Source organism: Salvelinus sp. IW2-2015, linkage group LG31 (genome assembly GCF_002910315.2).
Source record: "Salvelinus sp. IW2-2015 linkage group LG31, ASM291031v2, whole genome shotgun sequence".
In the NCBI taxonomy this organism is placed as follows: domain Eukaryota; kingdom Metazoa; phylum Chordata; class Actinopteri; order Salmoniformes; family Salmonidae; genus Salvelinus; species Salvelinus sp. IW2-2015.
The window spans coordinates 5,817,002-5,832,410 of NC_036870.1; the positions used below are offsets into that span (position 1 = coordinate 5,817,002).

At 41.4% G+C, this 15,409-nt stretch overlaps 1 protein-coding gene across 1 annotated transcript in view; it reads right to left on the minus strand.

Annotated features, from left to right (window-relative positions):
* LOC111956029 (zinc finger and BTB domain-containing protein 12) overlaps positions 1-6,254 on the minus strand; it is a 16,948-nt gene extending 10,694 nt beyond the window's left edge. Inside the window, exon 1 of the mRNA XM_023976446.2 lies at positions 6,232-6,254. The gene's annotated coding sequence lies outside the window, so the exon portion shown is untranslated. The remainder of the gene's footprint in view (positions 1-6,231) is intronic.
* Between the last annotated feature and the right edge of the window lie 9,155 nt (positions 6,255-15,409).

Genomic DNA, 15,409 nt, shown 5'->3' on the forward strand with positions numbered 1-15,409 from the left:
GTGTGTGACTGTGAGTGAGTTGGCTCAGCCCTCCCTCACGCATCTTTGGTTCATTGGTTGACACTGCGTGTCTGATTGACAGGAACAACAGGTGAGGCTGTTAGTCTGAGCAGACAGTCAGAACGAATGTGGGTGCGCTTGAGCATTTATGCCTATATTTTTTTTATTTCTCAGTTCTTTCAATTAGTTAATTCTATTCATTTAAATCTCTTGATTATTCATATCTTAAAATAAAAATGATAAATAGATTTTCTGATATGCGAGCCGGCTCCCAACGTTCACCTACAAGAGCCATCTCTTAGAGCCGACTCGTTTGCGAAGGACCCATCACTAGTGACAACACAATGTACCCAACTAGCCGGTCAACTTTTTATTAAAGGGGAAGACACAAAAAGCAATTTCTGTAACTTAAGTCACGAATCATGTTTTGGAGTAAGCAACCTAAAGTATCTTTATCCTCAACATACAGTGAGTTAGGGATGGTTGTCAAACGTTATTTTTTTTTGCTTTGGGGAGGGTTGTGTTTTTTTATTSGGTACAGGGGAGGGTATTGCATTTTCCCCTGATTTACATTAGCCATTTTGCGGGATTTACTATATAATGTCTTTCATATAGCCACATTTTCCTCATCTGCTTGTATCGCCTCCCATATCAAGGTGTTTTGGTGCTTCCCTTATGCACTACGCTTTTCCGCATGCTTACTATACCACAGATCAATACCCTAATAGTCTACCAGTGAACTGACTATCCTGCCCTCTATCCATAGCAACAATAATGGTAAGTGGATCATTTGTCCAGATTTGCAATAGGCTAAGTAGCAATCATAACACACATAAAATCATTCAAATCTACCTAATTTCCTATATTAATAGCCAATAGGCAGCAGAGGCCAGGTGCGCATGAAAGAACAGTGAAGACAAGTAGCTGAAAAAGATCCCCTATTGATCTTGTTTAGGGACAATACAATGATCCTACATAGACTGGCCTACAGCACCACACAGTTCTGGGTCTAATCTCGGAAGATTATAGAWAGGCACAGTAGCAGGCCAGTCTGGCTGTATTTTTACTTCTGATTACCTACCGATGCGCTGTCTGTTGCCCCTCATAAATCTTCCAAATCGTACTCTGATCATATAGGCCTATGCTTCCAGCCAGGCCCAGTTATTCAGGAAAGCTTGACACGTCCTACCTCCTTTTCCGATCGGAGCGGCTATTCATGAACCTAGAACATAACGCTTCAATACAGCCTAAATATTTGTCATTTAACTTTTAAATTGTATTACCTATCATGTGTGGCATAAATGTAACAGTATAACTTTAGTACGTCCCCTCGCACCGACACGGGCGCGAACCAGGGACCCTCTGCACACATCAACAACTGACACCCACGAAGCGTCGTTACCCATCGCTCCACAAAAGCTGCGGCCCTTGCAGAGCAAGGGGCAACACTACATCTAGGTTTCAGAGCAAGTGACGTAACTGATTGAAACGCTACTAGCGCGTACCCGCTAACTAGCTAGCCATTTCACATCCGTTACATAAACACATTTAGTCACAATGATTTACTCTGATCAGGATACTTCAAAAGTTCATCCCCTTCACTAATACAATTCCAGCATCCAAACTGCACAACAGCCATTCGATTCATGGAAAGAGACATTGTTACAAAACACCAAAAAGTTTAATGACATTGGGAGATTGTCAAACCAAGTATATCTGTTTGTCGAGATTGACATACTCTAATTGATTGTGGTGTTGAAAACGCAAACCTTGATGATAATCCCCCAAAATCGGTAATCCTATGCAGTTATGCATTGCTTATTTGGTTTTGTGGTGCATTGGCACATAAGCCTGCTGGTGGAAAATGTGTTGCATGTACAGTACCAGTCAAACGTTTGGACACACCTACTCATTCAAGGATTTTTGTTTATTTTTACTATTTTCTACATTGTAGAATAATAGTGAAGACATCAAAACTATGAAATAACACATGGAATCATCTTGTAACTAAAAAAGTGCTAAACAAATCAAAATATGTTATTTTTGAGAATCTTCAAATAGCCACCCTATGCCTTGGTGAGTTTTGCACACACTTGGCATTCTCTCAACCAGCTTCATGGAATGCATTTCAATTAACAGGTGTGCCTTGTTAAGTTAATTTGTGGAATTTATTTCCTTCTTAATGCGTTTGAGCAAATCAGTTGTGTTGTGACAAGGTAGGGGTGGTATAGAGAAGATAGCCCAATTTGGTAATTTTTTTATTTGGTTTATTTAACCTTTATTTAATTTGGYAAGTCAGTGAAGAACAAATTCTTATTTACAATGACTACATACACCGGCATAACCTGGATGACGCCGGGCCAATTGTGTGCTGCCCTATGGGACTCCCAATCATGGCCGGTTGTGATACAGCCTGGATTCGAACCAGGGTGTCTGTAGTGACGCCTCAAGCACTGAGATGCAGTGCCTTAAACCGCTGCGACACTCGGGAGTCCTATACCAAATACCAAGTCCATATTATGGCAAGAACAGCTCAAATAAGCAAAGAGAAACGACAGTCCATCATTAAGGTCAGTCAATACAGAACATTTCATGAACTTAAAGTTTCTTCAAGTGCAGTCGCAAAAACCATCAAGTACTATGATGAAACTGGCTCTCATGAGGACCGCCACAGGAAAGGAAGACCCAGAGTTCCTCTGCTGCAGAGGACAAGTTCATTTGAGTTAAATAAATGCTTCACATAGTTAAAGTAACAGACACATCTCAACATCAACTGTTCAGAGGAGACTGAGTGAATCAGGCTTTCATGGTCGAATTGCTGCAAATAAACCACTATTAAAGGACACCAATAAGAGAAAGAGACTTTCGTGGGCCAAGAAACATGAGCAATGAACATTAGCCCAGTGGAAATATTCCCTTTTGTCTGATGAGTCCAAATTTGAGATTTTTGGTTCCAACCGGTGTCTTTGTGAGATGCAGAGTAGGTGAACGGATGATCTACACATGTCTGGTTCCCACCGTCAAGCATGGAGGAGGAGGTATGATGGTATGGGAGTGCTTTGCTGGTGACACTGTCAGTGATTTATTTAGAATTCAAGGCACACATAACCAGCATGACTACCACAGCATTCTGCAGCGATACGCCATCCCATCTGGTTTGCGCTTAGTGGGACTATCATTTGTTTTTCAACAGGACAATGACCCAACACACCTCCAGGCTGTATAAGCGCTATTTGACCAAGGAGAGTGATGGTGCTGCATTAGATGACCTGGCCTCCACAGTCACCCGACCTCAACCCAATTGAGATGATTTGGGATGAGTTGGACCGCAGAGTGAAGGAAAAGCAGCCAAGAAGTGCTCAGCATATCTGGGAACTCCTTCAAGACTGATGGAATAGCATTCCTCATGAAGTTGGTTGAGAGAATGCCAAGAGTGTGCAAAGCTGTCTTCAAGGTAAAGGGTGGCTACTTTGAAGAATCACAAGTATAAAATATATTTTGATTAGCCTCCCGAGTGGCGCAGTGGTCTAAGGCACTGCGGTCTAAGGCACTGCATCAGTGCTAGCTGTGCCACTAGAGATTCTGAGCTCGAGTCCAGGCTCTGCCGCGACCGGGAGACCCATGGGGCGGCGCACAATTGGCCCAGCGCCGTCAGGGTTAGGGGAGGGTTTGGCCAGCAGGGATGTCYTTCTCCCATCGCACGCTAGCAACTCCTGTGGTGGGCCGGGCAGAGTGCACGCTGACACGGTCGCCAGGTGTACGGTGTTTCGTCCAACACATTGGTGCGGCTGGCTTCTGGGTTAAGTGGGCATTGTGTCAAGAAGCAGTGCGGCTCGGTTGGGTTGTGTTTCGGAGGATGCACGGCTCTCGACCTTCGCCTCTCCCGAGTCTGTACGGGAGTTGCAGAGATGAGACAAGACTGTAACTACCAATTGGATACAATGAAATTGGGGAGAAAAGGGGKTTTTAAAAAATKKATATATATTTTGATTTGTTTAACACTTTTTTGGTTACTACATGATTAGTTTTGATATCTTCACTATTATTCTACAATGTAGAAAATAGTAAAAAATATATATAAGAAAAACCCTTGAATGAGTAGGTGTGTCCAAACTTGGACTGGTACTGTATTTTATATAATTATAGCTTCAAAATGTTGAAAAACAGATTGCCCCTAGCTAATCATTATCTGCAGCCAGCTCTGATCATAGTGTAATGAGACAGGCAGGGAGAGTGAGCTCATCCATGGTGGTAGTCGGCGAACCCTCAACCTTCTGGCCCGTTATTCCTGCGTGGCATCATCATCATCATCTTCTTCATTGAGGTTTAGCGGCGGTTGTCATCTAATAAATGTTGCATTTCCGCCACCTACTAGAATGGAGTACAACTCCCTTATAATTTGCTTGAATTATTATTATTTATTTTTTAATCAACAAATACCCTACATTCACTGAAAACCCACCTCTGCTATTTAAATCTATCTAGTCCTACCTCAGGTCAACAGCCTAAAAGGACAGGACACCACCAGTCAATACACACCATAACTTTGACATCAAGTCTCGTACACCCAAATACCTCTCTGCAGCTGCCACCACAACCTCAATTTTCTGCGATTTACGTTCCATCCCTGCAATACAGTTGATAACCATAGCTATAAATGCAAAAAATCTAACTTTACTGAAGCATATATAACTTGTTGGCCTATCACTCTGTACTGTGTGGGGGAAATTCTACCTTTAACTAAGAATGATGAGAGTCAAAGTCAATAATCAATCAAGGTATTACTTTTATTAAAAACATTATAATAAGGAGGCTGGTCGCACCATCCAYGCAGGTGAAATGGAGTGAGAGCCTGCTGCACAAAGAGTACAGGAGCATTTATATAGTCAAGATACCCCATGCAAGAATCTGCAAAACACGTGACCCTATGTATGTGTATGTGAGGGAGACAGACACCTGGGTGAAAAGGTTGCCTCAATCTGTCGCAAATGAGTGAGGACAATAGGGGCCAGAATGACAGGAAGTCACTCCAGACATACTTCCTCTAACAGTAGCTCAACAGTTCCCTCAAGTTGTACAAGCAAGCGCCTTTGACTGTCGGCCCAGATGATGTATGGTCGTACTGGTCACACACACAAACACACAAAACAGGAATCTTTCGCACAGAAATAGGCTCAAAACAGAACAGTAGTTCTATCACTGGTGTGCAGAATATAACATTTTGCCCTGTCTCCAGTTAAGCTAAGAGGAACCAGTTAGTTTCTGTCAGCTCTTGGCTGAGTGGCCAGACATTACGGGGTCATGCTACACACATAGAACAGTTAGAACAGGCCTCTTATTAATACRCACACACTTTACCATTTTATATGAGTTTGATAAAGAAACTATCTCAATCTCAATCCCAATGCCTAGGCTTAAAGAATTATATTTTAGTACACAAGCATTAGTAAGGTTTAACAGAAAATGCCCTCACAACTGGTACAGATCTACTACTCACACCACTCCTCTCAGGGTCCCTCCCTCTTGACCCATCTTCCTCTACTTTCATCACTGCCTCAGCATACAACTTCTGCACTACTCTAACTCTGGAAACAACCTGCCTCTCTCACACCTGGCATTTCTGATCTCCAGCCACATGGACACCCCTACAATGAACACATACCACCACTACTTTCCCCAATGCTACTCATTCCTTTGTCTCATGCCCTTTTGCACACTTCTCACACGTAGGAACCTCCCTCCTACACACTGATGTCACATGCCCATAAGCTTGACACCTGTATCAATGTAATGTATTCAGCACAAAAGCTTGTACGGGATAACGTATATCCTACAATCACTTTGTTGGGAAGACTCAACATCAAAAMTCAAAAGAACAGACAACGACTCTTCTGTTTTATCTGCGTCACACCAAACGATGAGCATCACAAACACTTGGAATCTTCCCCTTCAGTTGGTCAACTTTCACATTTACCGCTACCCTAGTAATCACTCCTTTCAATGGCGCTCTTTTCCTGAAAGCAAAACAATTCACATATCTTGTCCCCACTCGTTTAATGCCGAGCGCCTGCTCCCTCTGACCAGCAGAAACACAAACAATGAATCACCAAACCACTTCTGGTTACCACCGATTCCACAGCACCCTACTTACTCTGTTTTCACCCACCCTGAAAACACAAATGTATCAGCCAAAAGGCAAGGGGMCACTTTTTCCAAAAATGTTCCTCCTACCGTCACAGACTCATCTGTATCCTGACCCTCGGTGCAAGCCTCGGGCTCCGAGAACTTCACCACACCTAGCCCCTCCGCCTTCAAGGAGCGGTTTCCCTGCGTGGCATCGACTGTGACACAAAACTATGCTGAAGTGGTAAAGTCGATATGTACGTTTATAAACAAAGGGCTTCTATAGCTGTTATTTTTTATTATTATTTTGCAGTTCAGTTTCTGAGGGGGAAGGGTGCGCATTTTTTTTACTGTTCCCCGGGGAGGGTCATGTGAAAAATACATGTATTACACCTTGTGGACCAGCCCCCCCTTAGTAAATTTCGAATTGCTCCTTACTATTTAAAAAAAAAAATGTATAATACCTTTTTTACTCTGCATTCTTGGGAATGGCTCAGAAGCAAGCATTTCATGGTTAAGTCTACACCAATTGTATTCGGCGCATGTGACATAACATTTGATTTGGCCATCATACATTATAATTAGGTAAGTAATAAAACAATTGACTGTTTCTTCAACCATTGGATTGGATCATACATCGTTTTAGAACAATGCATATTCATTTTTTTGACAACTTTTACTACACTACATTCCTAAAGAAAAGTATTTACTGATTACTCCATACATTTTCCCTGACACCCAAAAGTACTCGTTACATTTTGAATGTTTAGAAGAACAAGAAAATGGTCCAAATGCACATACTTATCAAGAGAACTCTGGTCATCCCTACTGCCTCTGATCTGGTGGACTCAAACACACATGCTTAGTTTGGAAATTATGTCTGAGTGTTGGCGTGTGCCCCTGGCTATCCGTAAATAAATAAAAAAACAAGCAAATGGTGCCTCTGGATTGCTTAATATAAGGAATTTGAAAGGATTTATATTTTTACTTTTGATACTGAGTATATTTTAGCGATTACATTTTGTGAAGGATGGTTTTGTTCTCTTTTAACATAAATATATGCCTTAGGACATGTTAATCACAAAACATAGCGTGACTGCAGAAAAGCTGTTGTTAATCTAGGGTGTCGACTGGGCAAACCACAAGGTTGAGACAAGATGGAAAAATGCTGAATAACAAGAAAACAGGAACTGAGGAATGTGTAGGGAAAATGCTGAATAACAAGAAAACAGGAACGGAGGAATGAGTAGAAACCAACAAATCAGCTCAATCTTCACAAACACCATTCCGGACATTTGAATCCTGAGTGCTGTGTCTGGGCACCACCTATAGGCTAGCAAGTTTAAACCACGCTAAGCCTCTACTGTGACAGGCCAACTCTAAAGTTGGAACTACCTCTGTCACAGTATAAAAGAAGATGTCTGTACTATTTCAGTCAGTTCTCTGCTTTACCCTGCGTGGTGATACAGTGAACCTGTATATACGAAAATTGCATTTACCATTTATCACTTGTGTTAAATAAATATAATTATAGTATATTCGGTGACTCTAAATCACATTTTATCCTGATACCAGATTTGATTGACGCAACCTTTTACAATTTACTTTTGATAGTTATATATTTTTAAAACCAAATACTTTTACTCAAGTAATATTTTACCTGGTGGCTTGCACTTTTACCTGAGTCATTTTCTATTAAGGTATCTTTACTTTTACTCAAGTATGACAATTAGGTACACTTCCACCACTGTCAATGACAAAAATACGCCTTTTTCTAATAATATTTTACACGTTTTGTGTACAGTTGTGTGCTGTTCTCAATGACGATATGTCTTGTGCTCATTACTCCCCTCCCTCACGGTCATTTACTTTGTACTACCAAAGATGATCCATTATACTGTCCAGATACTCGAGTTGCTGCTCTAACAATGAAAATAAATGTCTACAAAAAAAGGAAGGCAATCGGGAGACCAGATCAGGTGGGACCATTCTGGCCAATGAGGACAGATACTCGTGTGAACGACTGGCACTCTCCGATATAAAGTGTCCTTCCCAAAAGTTGCTGGGATGTGATGTGTCCTACTTATATTGTTACACCTAAGCATTACGGAACGTCTAGTCGATCAAATAAACCACACGTAGCAAATTACATTTGCTGTGAACCAAAGTCGACACTCTCATTGACATCCATAAAAAAATCTATGCTTGGTGAGCGAAAAAAATACCACCTGCTGAAGAAAACTGATTTTGGGCCCAGTAATCCGTTTGCCTTTTCCTCTGGTAATACTGGGCTTGTTCGACATTGCAGCCGACGGTGCAGGCAACTGCCGATTGACTGATCTATAAATAACCACTCATTATTATTTGTAGTCAGTATTATTTCTAGTCAGTCAGTTACAATGTACCCATGATACATTACGGTTTTTAATTTTTGATCCTCTCGAACACGGCAACTGCTTTGAATGAGTTTTTACATTGGTCCGTGCTGTGCGGTATCTTGCGACATCCCTACTCTATTGAGGTTTAAATAAAACATGTAGGGTTAATATAGGGGAGATCCCAAATAGCATGACCTTTTTACAATGGGGTTTTTACTGACAATAAATCTACAAGTTTGTTCTTCAGTAGCATGGCGATTGCACCCTACACATACAGTATCTGCCTCTTATTCCAGTACCTGGTTCGAGTCCAGGCCGTATCACAACCGGCCGTGATTGGGGGTCCCATAGGGTGGCGCACAATTGGCCCAGCGTCGTCCAGGTTTGGCCGGTAGGCCGTCTCATTGTAAATAAGAATTTGTTCTTAGCTGACTTGCTTAGTTAAATAAAGGTTAAATTAAAAATTAAAAAATACCCCTGCACATTGTAAATATGGTTCTTCTTCCTCTGTGGGTTTTATGGCAGTCCACAACCCCAAAAGGTGTATTACCGCCACCAACTGGACGGGGTTGAAAAAAACAAGGTAAAAATAAATAAAAAACACATGCCTGATAGGAAAAACGAACCTAATCCAGCCCCCCCCCCCATAAAATAAAAATATTAAATAAAAACACATTGACAAAACCAAAAACTCCCACTTCTTCCTTCCTTCAAATGTCCATATCTCCCTTTTCAGGCTCTATGACCTGAGAGGGTGGTATGACTTGTGACAATACTCCATGCAACTCCTCCGTGAAGTCTTTCAGTCCCGGGAACCGTTCCGCTGCATCAACAATGATATTTATTTTCCTGGACTTCCTCTCCACCTTGGCAGTGCCATTAATCACCATAGCTATAAAGGCCACAAAGTCCACCTTCTTAACCTTTAACATTTACATTTACATTTACGTCATTTAGCAGACGCTCTTATCCAGAGCGACTTACAAACATATCTGAGTCCTGCTGTTGAACGGCAACCCCTGCAGCCTTCAGTGAAGGCCTATCCACCACCATGGACTCTTCAGGAGCACCATTTGAACCCTAAACCCTTTTAACAGCTGCTGCATATGAAATGCTCTGGACAGCCTTGACTTTGACCACATTCCGAAGAAATGGCTTCATGGTTCCCACCACAATTGTAACATGTCACATTTTCATCACGTTTAAAACACATATGATCTTTTCCACAATTTGAACATCTCGGCTTCTCCCTTATACAAACACTTGAAACATGTTCAAAAGCTTTACAATGAATGCACCGCATTGTTCTTGGAACAATTCATCCGACGAGCATCAATTACACCAGGAATATTTTAAATCTCTGCAACATCAACTGGCCACGAAACGGCAGATATTACCCCCTTGAGGGGTGCCCTGTTCCGAAGAGACACACAGGACACATCAAACTTCTCAAATTGCGTGAGAGGCAATAAGTCTGCCTCTTGTAATCCTCACTGCCTTCACTTTACCCAGCACTCTCTCCACCAGTTTGAATACATCAAATTAATTATTCAAAATTGGTCATTCAATCAGCTGCTCCTCATTAAGAAAACGTACTCCTACAAGATAAGAAGGGACATTCTCATTACTATATGCTACTTTGCTCCATTTTCTATTMTTTTGAACAATATTCAAATTCTTCTTGATTCCCCCGCCATTTTGACATTAATACGTGTCACATATCAGTTTGCAAACAATAAAAAAAATGTTTTATTGAGTTAATAAAGCCACATACAAACATGGTCTCTTTTGTCTTTCTTGAGTAAGGCAGTGTTTCAGCCTTGCTCAGTGCTTTCTGTGGTGGTGGGGCAGTCAGCGGAAAATACGGAGCGTAGGGGTTGGTAATGTTCTCTAGTTGCACCGTGATTGGCTCAGTGTTATGTCACTCACTACATTACCGCAAAATCGACAAGGACAGCTCAAAAATTCAAGCCCCTTGGGTGCTGCCATAGAGTTTCATTAGAAGTGTCCATCCAAGAAGGCTCAAGGTCATTGGCCACAGATGAAAGGACATCAAATCATGTTATATCTACCGTAGCTTTGACTGGACTGATCATGTCAACGTCATACTTTCAAAATCTTAGCTAGCAAGCTAGACAAGCAGTCATCATCATGTATCACGTCGACAATCTACTGGAAAATCCTTTTCCATCCTTGTCATATGAAGAGCAATTATAGATAAAACGTATCGATGCTCATCTGCCATTGGACATAAACATTACACAACAAGTTGTACATCGTAAATTCAACAATGAGGGGTTTGGAAGGAATCAATGGCTAACTGCAAGGATTTCAAATAAATCACTAGCCTGCTATTCAGTGATGTGAGTGTGTGGTCCAAATCTGGGTTTAAGGGTCTCTTTTTCAAGCTTAAACGGATAAACATTCACATGCCATGAGCCAGAAAAGGTTGAACACATTGGCCATGCTGTCAATCCAGCATGACTTATGCTGAGTTCAAAACAACTGGAAACTTGTAACTGGGAAACCTCAGACTTCAGTGACTTCAAGACAACTGGGAACTCTGAATAAAACGTTCTCCGACTGGGAAAATACGTTTTGAACAGTTATCCAACTCGGAATTCCAAGCTGGGAACTTTGACCTCTTTCTAGAGCGCCGACCTGAAGATCACAGACGTCATGATTCGACCTTGTTCTTTTCAGAGTTCCTAGTGGTCTTGAAAGCACCATTAATCCAGAGAATGCCAGACTTTGATGACAAAGTTGCGCCACCTTCCTGTTCAAGTGAGCACAGCACATCAAGGTGAGTCCAAAAATATATTGTATGCTGCTGCATAAATGATGTAGTATGTCAGGGAGGTATGTATACTGTAGCTAAGAAAATAATATTAAGTGTATGTTGTGTAGCAAGCTGTAAGTAGCCCATGTGCACCACCCTAATAATTTGGTCCCTTTCCCCCTCATAACTTAGCCAACTGTTCTGACTTGGTGATGCACATGTTGCCTAAAGCCTGTTTTAGAGAAATGTAATCATTGAATATTATAAGAGCTTTTCTTTTCTGCTTGTATGCCCCCTTTATTTATCCTACGGTTCTGACTTGGTGTACAGGGAGAATACTGTAAGAATGGCCCATGTTCTGAATTCTGTCGCTGTACATTTCAAAAGTGCTGAAGAAATAGTTATATTGACTATGTCTGTCCTAGCTCGCTTATTAATGTCTTAATCGAAATTACGGATTGCCTCTTATCAAGGAAAAAAAATGTCACCACCAACTGACCCTGCACCAATATACCACAGTTTCATAAAAATAAAAAACACCACCCCTTTCCTCTACTTTGACCCTAACTGATCCTACATCAGCCTGATGGCCTGGGAGGACGGGACTATTTTGTTCAACAAACACACCTTGTAACTCTTCTGCAATAAAACCTCATACTGTCACGCCCTGACCTAAGAGATCCTTATTATTCTCTATGTTTGGTTAGGTCAGGGTGTGACTCGGGTGGAAATTCTATGTTTTCTGTTTCTTTGTTTTTGGCCGAGTGTGGTTCCCAATCAGAGGCAGCTGTCTATCGTTGTCTCTGATTGGGGATCATACTTAGGCAGCCCTTTTTCCCACCATTAGGTTGTGGGATCTTGTTTTCTGTTTTCTGACAGAACTGTACGTTTTTGATTTTGTTTGAGTGTGTTTTGAATTAAAATCATGAACACTTTCCACGCTGCGCTTTGGTCTACTCGTTCTACCACCAACGAGAGCCGTTACACATATACCCAAGTACTTCTCTGCAGGTGCCACCACAAAATCTGTTTTCTGTGATTTACGATCCATTTCTGAGGTACAGTTGATGACTGTGACATTGAACGCTAAGAAGCCAACCTTACTGAAGCACAAACTCAAATCTATGTATTGGCCTAAGGCTCTTACTCACCCTTGACCCAAGCCCAATATTGGACCAAAGGTGCCTAACGTTACTCCTTATTCCAAGGACCTTACATGTTCTGTTTACAGAGCGAATTTGCGCTGGAAGCCAAAACAGCCAACTACAATGTAACAGTTTTGCTTCCGTCGCTCTCCTCGCCCCTACCTGGGCTCGAACCAGGGACATTCTGCACACATTGACAACAGCCACCCTCGAAGCATCGTTACCCATCGCTCCACAAAAGCCGCGGCCCTTGCGGAGCATGGGGAACAACTTCTTCAAGGTCTCAGAGTGAGTGACGTCCCCGATTGAAACACTATTAGTGCGCACCCCTCTAACTAGCCATTTCACATTGGTTACATATATATGCTACAAAATCCACCTTTTTCGCTAAGTGTATCCAAATCACTTGATTGACGTTTAACATTTGCAACTGGTTGTGGTGCATCCACCCCCATATCTTCAGAATTGTGGCCTCTTGCCCCTTCAACGCTCTTCACCGCCTCCACATACTGTAGGAGATTTTCTGTACAGCCCTGATCCTTGACACCTCAACCTCTTTCATCAAACTTTTTTCACTTCTTGCATTGCATCAGGTTTTGCACGAACGCTCTTCCAGCGTATCTTAAATATCCCAACTTTCCATAGGGTGGTAAATACTCGTCAAACATCAATAATACAGATACACTTTGTTCCTTTACCATTCTCCATACGGGTCAAGTGACGTGCATTAACTACTCCTGGAATTTGTAGCCTAAGATATTGACTATCAATGTCAAGCGGGAGGCCAGAGATAACATGTTTTACCAGTGCCCTGCTCTAAAAATCAAAGCTGTTCAATTCATGTGTCGATAATTTTGTGAGCCGCAATGCACGCTCCTTTTGCTCGTTAGATACACACGATGTCAACACCATACCACTCCTTTGTTACTTTGACTGTATCAACTTTTCCCAATGCCTTCTTCACCATCCTCGTGACGTCAAAATGGTTTCCCAAATAAACATCTTTATCCAAAAAACATGCTCCAACAAGCAACGATTCATCAGACTCATTTTCCACAACAATTTTAGCCCTTTTTGTTCCATTGTTGGACTTCGCTGTTGTCAACTCATCTTTCTGGGCTTCACTGTTGTCCACTCATGTTTCTTGGGCCCAGGGTTTTTTCTATAGAGCCAAATAGTTGCCAAAAAGTTCAACGTACGTATCAGTAGGATCGAAAGAAAATCCATACATAAATTGTTAGGATCGTAAGAAAAGCCATGCGTGATTTTTACTTTTTAAAATTTTTCCTTTACATCTCCCTTTACTCGGTAACAGATATTTTTTATGCGTACAAACTTTCGTCAGTAATGTGGCATCTGAAAAGGACATGAACCAAGCATAGCTAGTCGAAGTTAGCTAGTCAATTAAGCAACACTAGCCCAGATGTTAGAGTATACAGCTTCTGGTTTCCTTTACAAATTAGAACTGCATTCAATAACGACGTTATACCAGTAGATGACGTAGTACAGCCTTCAGCCTTCAGCAAATTACTTGTGTGAGAATGAAAAAGACACAGAAAAGCCTTGTCTAGAATAATCGCCTGATCTGTCAAGAGTTTCAAGTTCCATGGTGTCCACATCAACAAATGATCATGGTCCAAACACACCAAGACAGTCGTGAAGAGGGCACGACAACACCTTTCCCCCTCAGGAGACTGAAAAGATTTGTCATGGGTCCCCAGATCCTTAAAGAGTTCTATAGCTGCACCATCGAGAGCATCCTGACCGGTTGCATCACTGCCTGGTGAGGGTAGTGCGTATGGCCTAGTACATCACTGGGGCCAAGCTTCCTGCCATCCAGGACCTATATACTAAGCGATGTCAGAGGAAGACACATAAAATTGTCAAAGACTCCAGTCACCCAAGTCATAGACTGTTCTGTCTGCTACCACATGGCAAGCGGTACCAGAGCGCCAAGTCTAGGTCCAAAAGGCTCCTTAACTGCTTCTACCCCCAAGCCATAAGACTGCTGAACAATTAATCAAATGGCCACCCGGACTATTTACATTGACCCCCACCCCATTTGTTTTTACACTGCTGCCACTCACTGTTTATTATCTATGCATAGACACTTTACCCCCACCTACATTTATAAATTACCTTGACTAACCTGTATCCCYGCACATTGACTCGGTACCGGTACCCCCTGTATATAGCCTCGTTATTGTTATATTTTTACTTTACTTTTTATTTTTACTTTTGTTTATTTAGTAAATATTTTGACTCTATTTCACAGTAATGTCTACACCTGTTTACGCTAAGCCAATGCAATGCTGTTGTGTGTTATTTAATGGTAACATAATTTCATAATTCGTTTTTATATCCGCGTGGGCTATTGTGGTGATCATGTAACCTAATAAATCACACTTTTTACAGTATTTGGGAGCACGGACTGTAGACCTTGTATTAGGCATTTTGACTAGTGAATTGTATTAGTGAATTCCACTCTGTATGTAGGCTTGTTATAGCCATTTGCGTTGCACACCGTTATCACGCAGAGGCTATATCCATTTCAATAAATGAGACAAAAAAAAATATTGATTTAGTCTTGGCTATAACCTGTCCTGGGTGAAATAGCCAAGGAGTCCCATATGGTCTAGACTATCTATAGCCTATTCTTATTGCCAGATCTGTTTTCCCTATCAGCCATTGCACATGCTTCTTCAACTATTTTGTTGAATACTTATTTAGAGGCTATATTTAGAGGCTTGTGACATAGTCTCTGTTTAAGGGGAGCCCTATAATAAAAACAGTTATAAAACACAAATAGAATTCTAAAATGATTCTGCAAGACACCAGTACTCAAAATTATAGCCTAAATTACAATGCCTACAAGTTGAAGGCCTATTTTTTTTATTTGGATAGGCCTACATAAAACATTGAATTATTAAAGTGATAAGATAAAGAACTTTGGGSAATTTAGATAATTTTGAATAGACATGAAT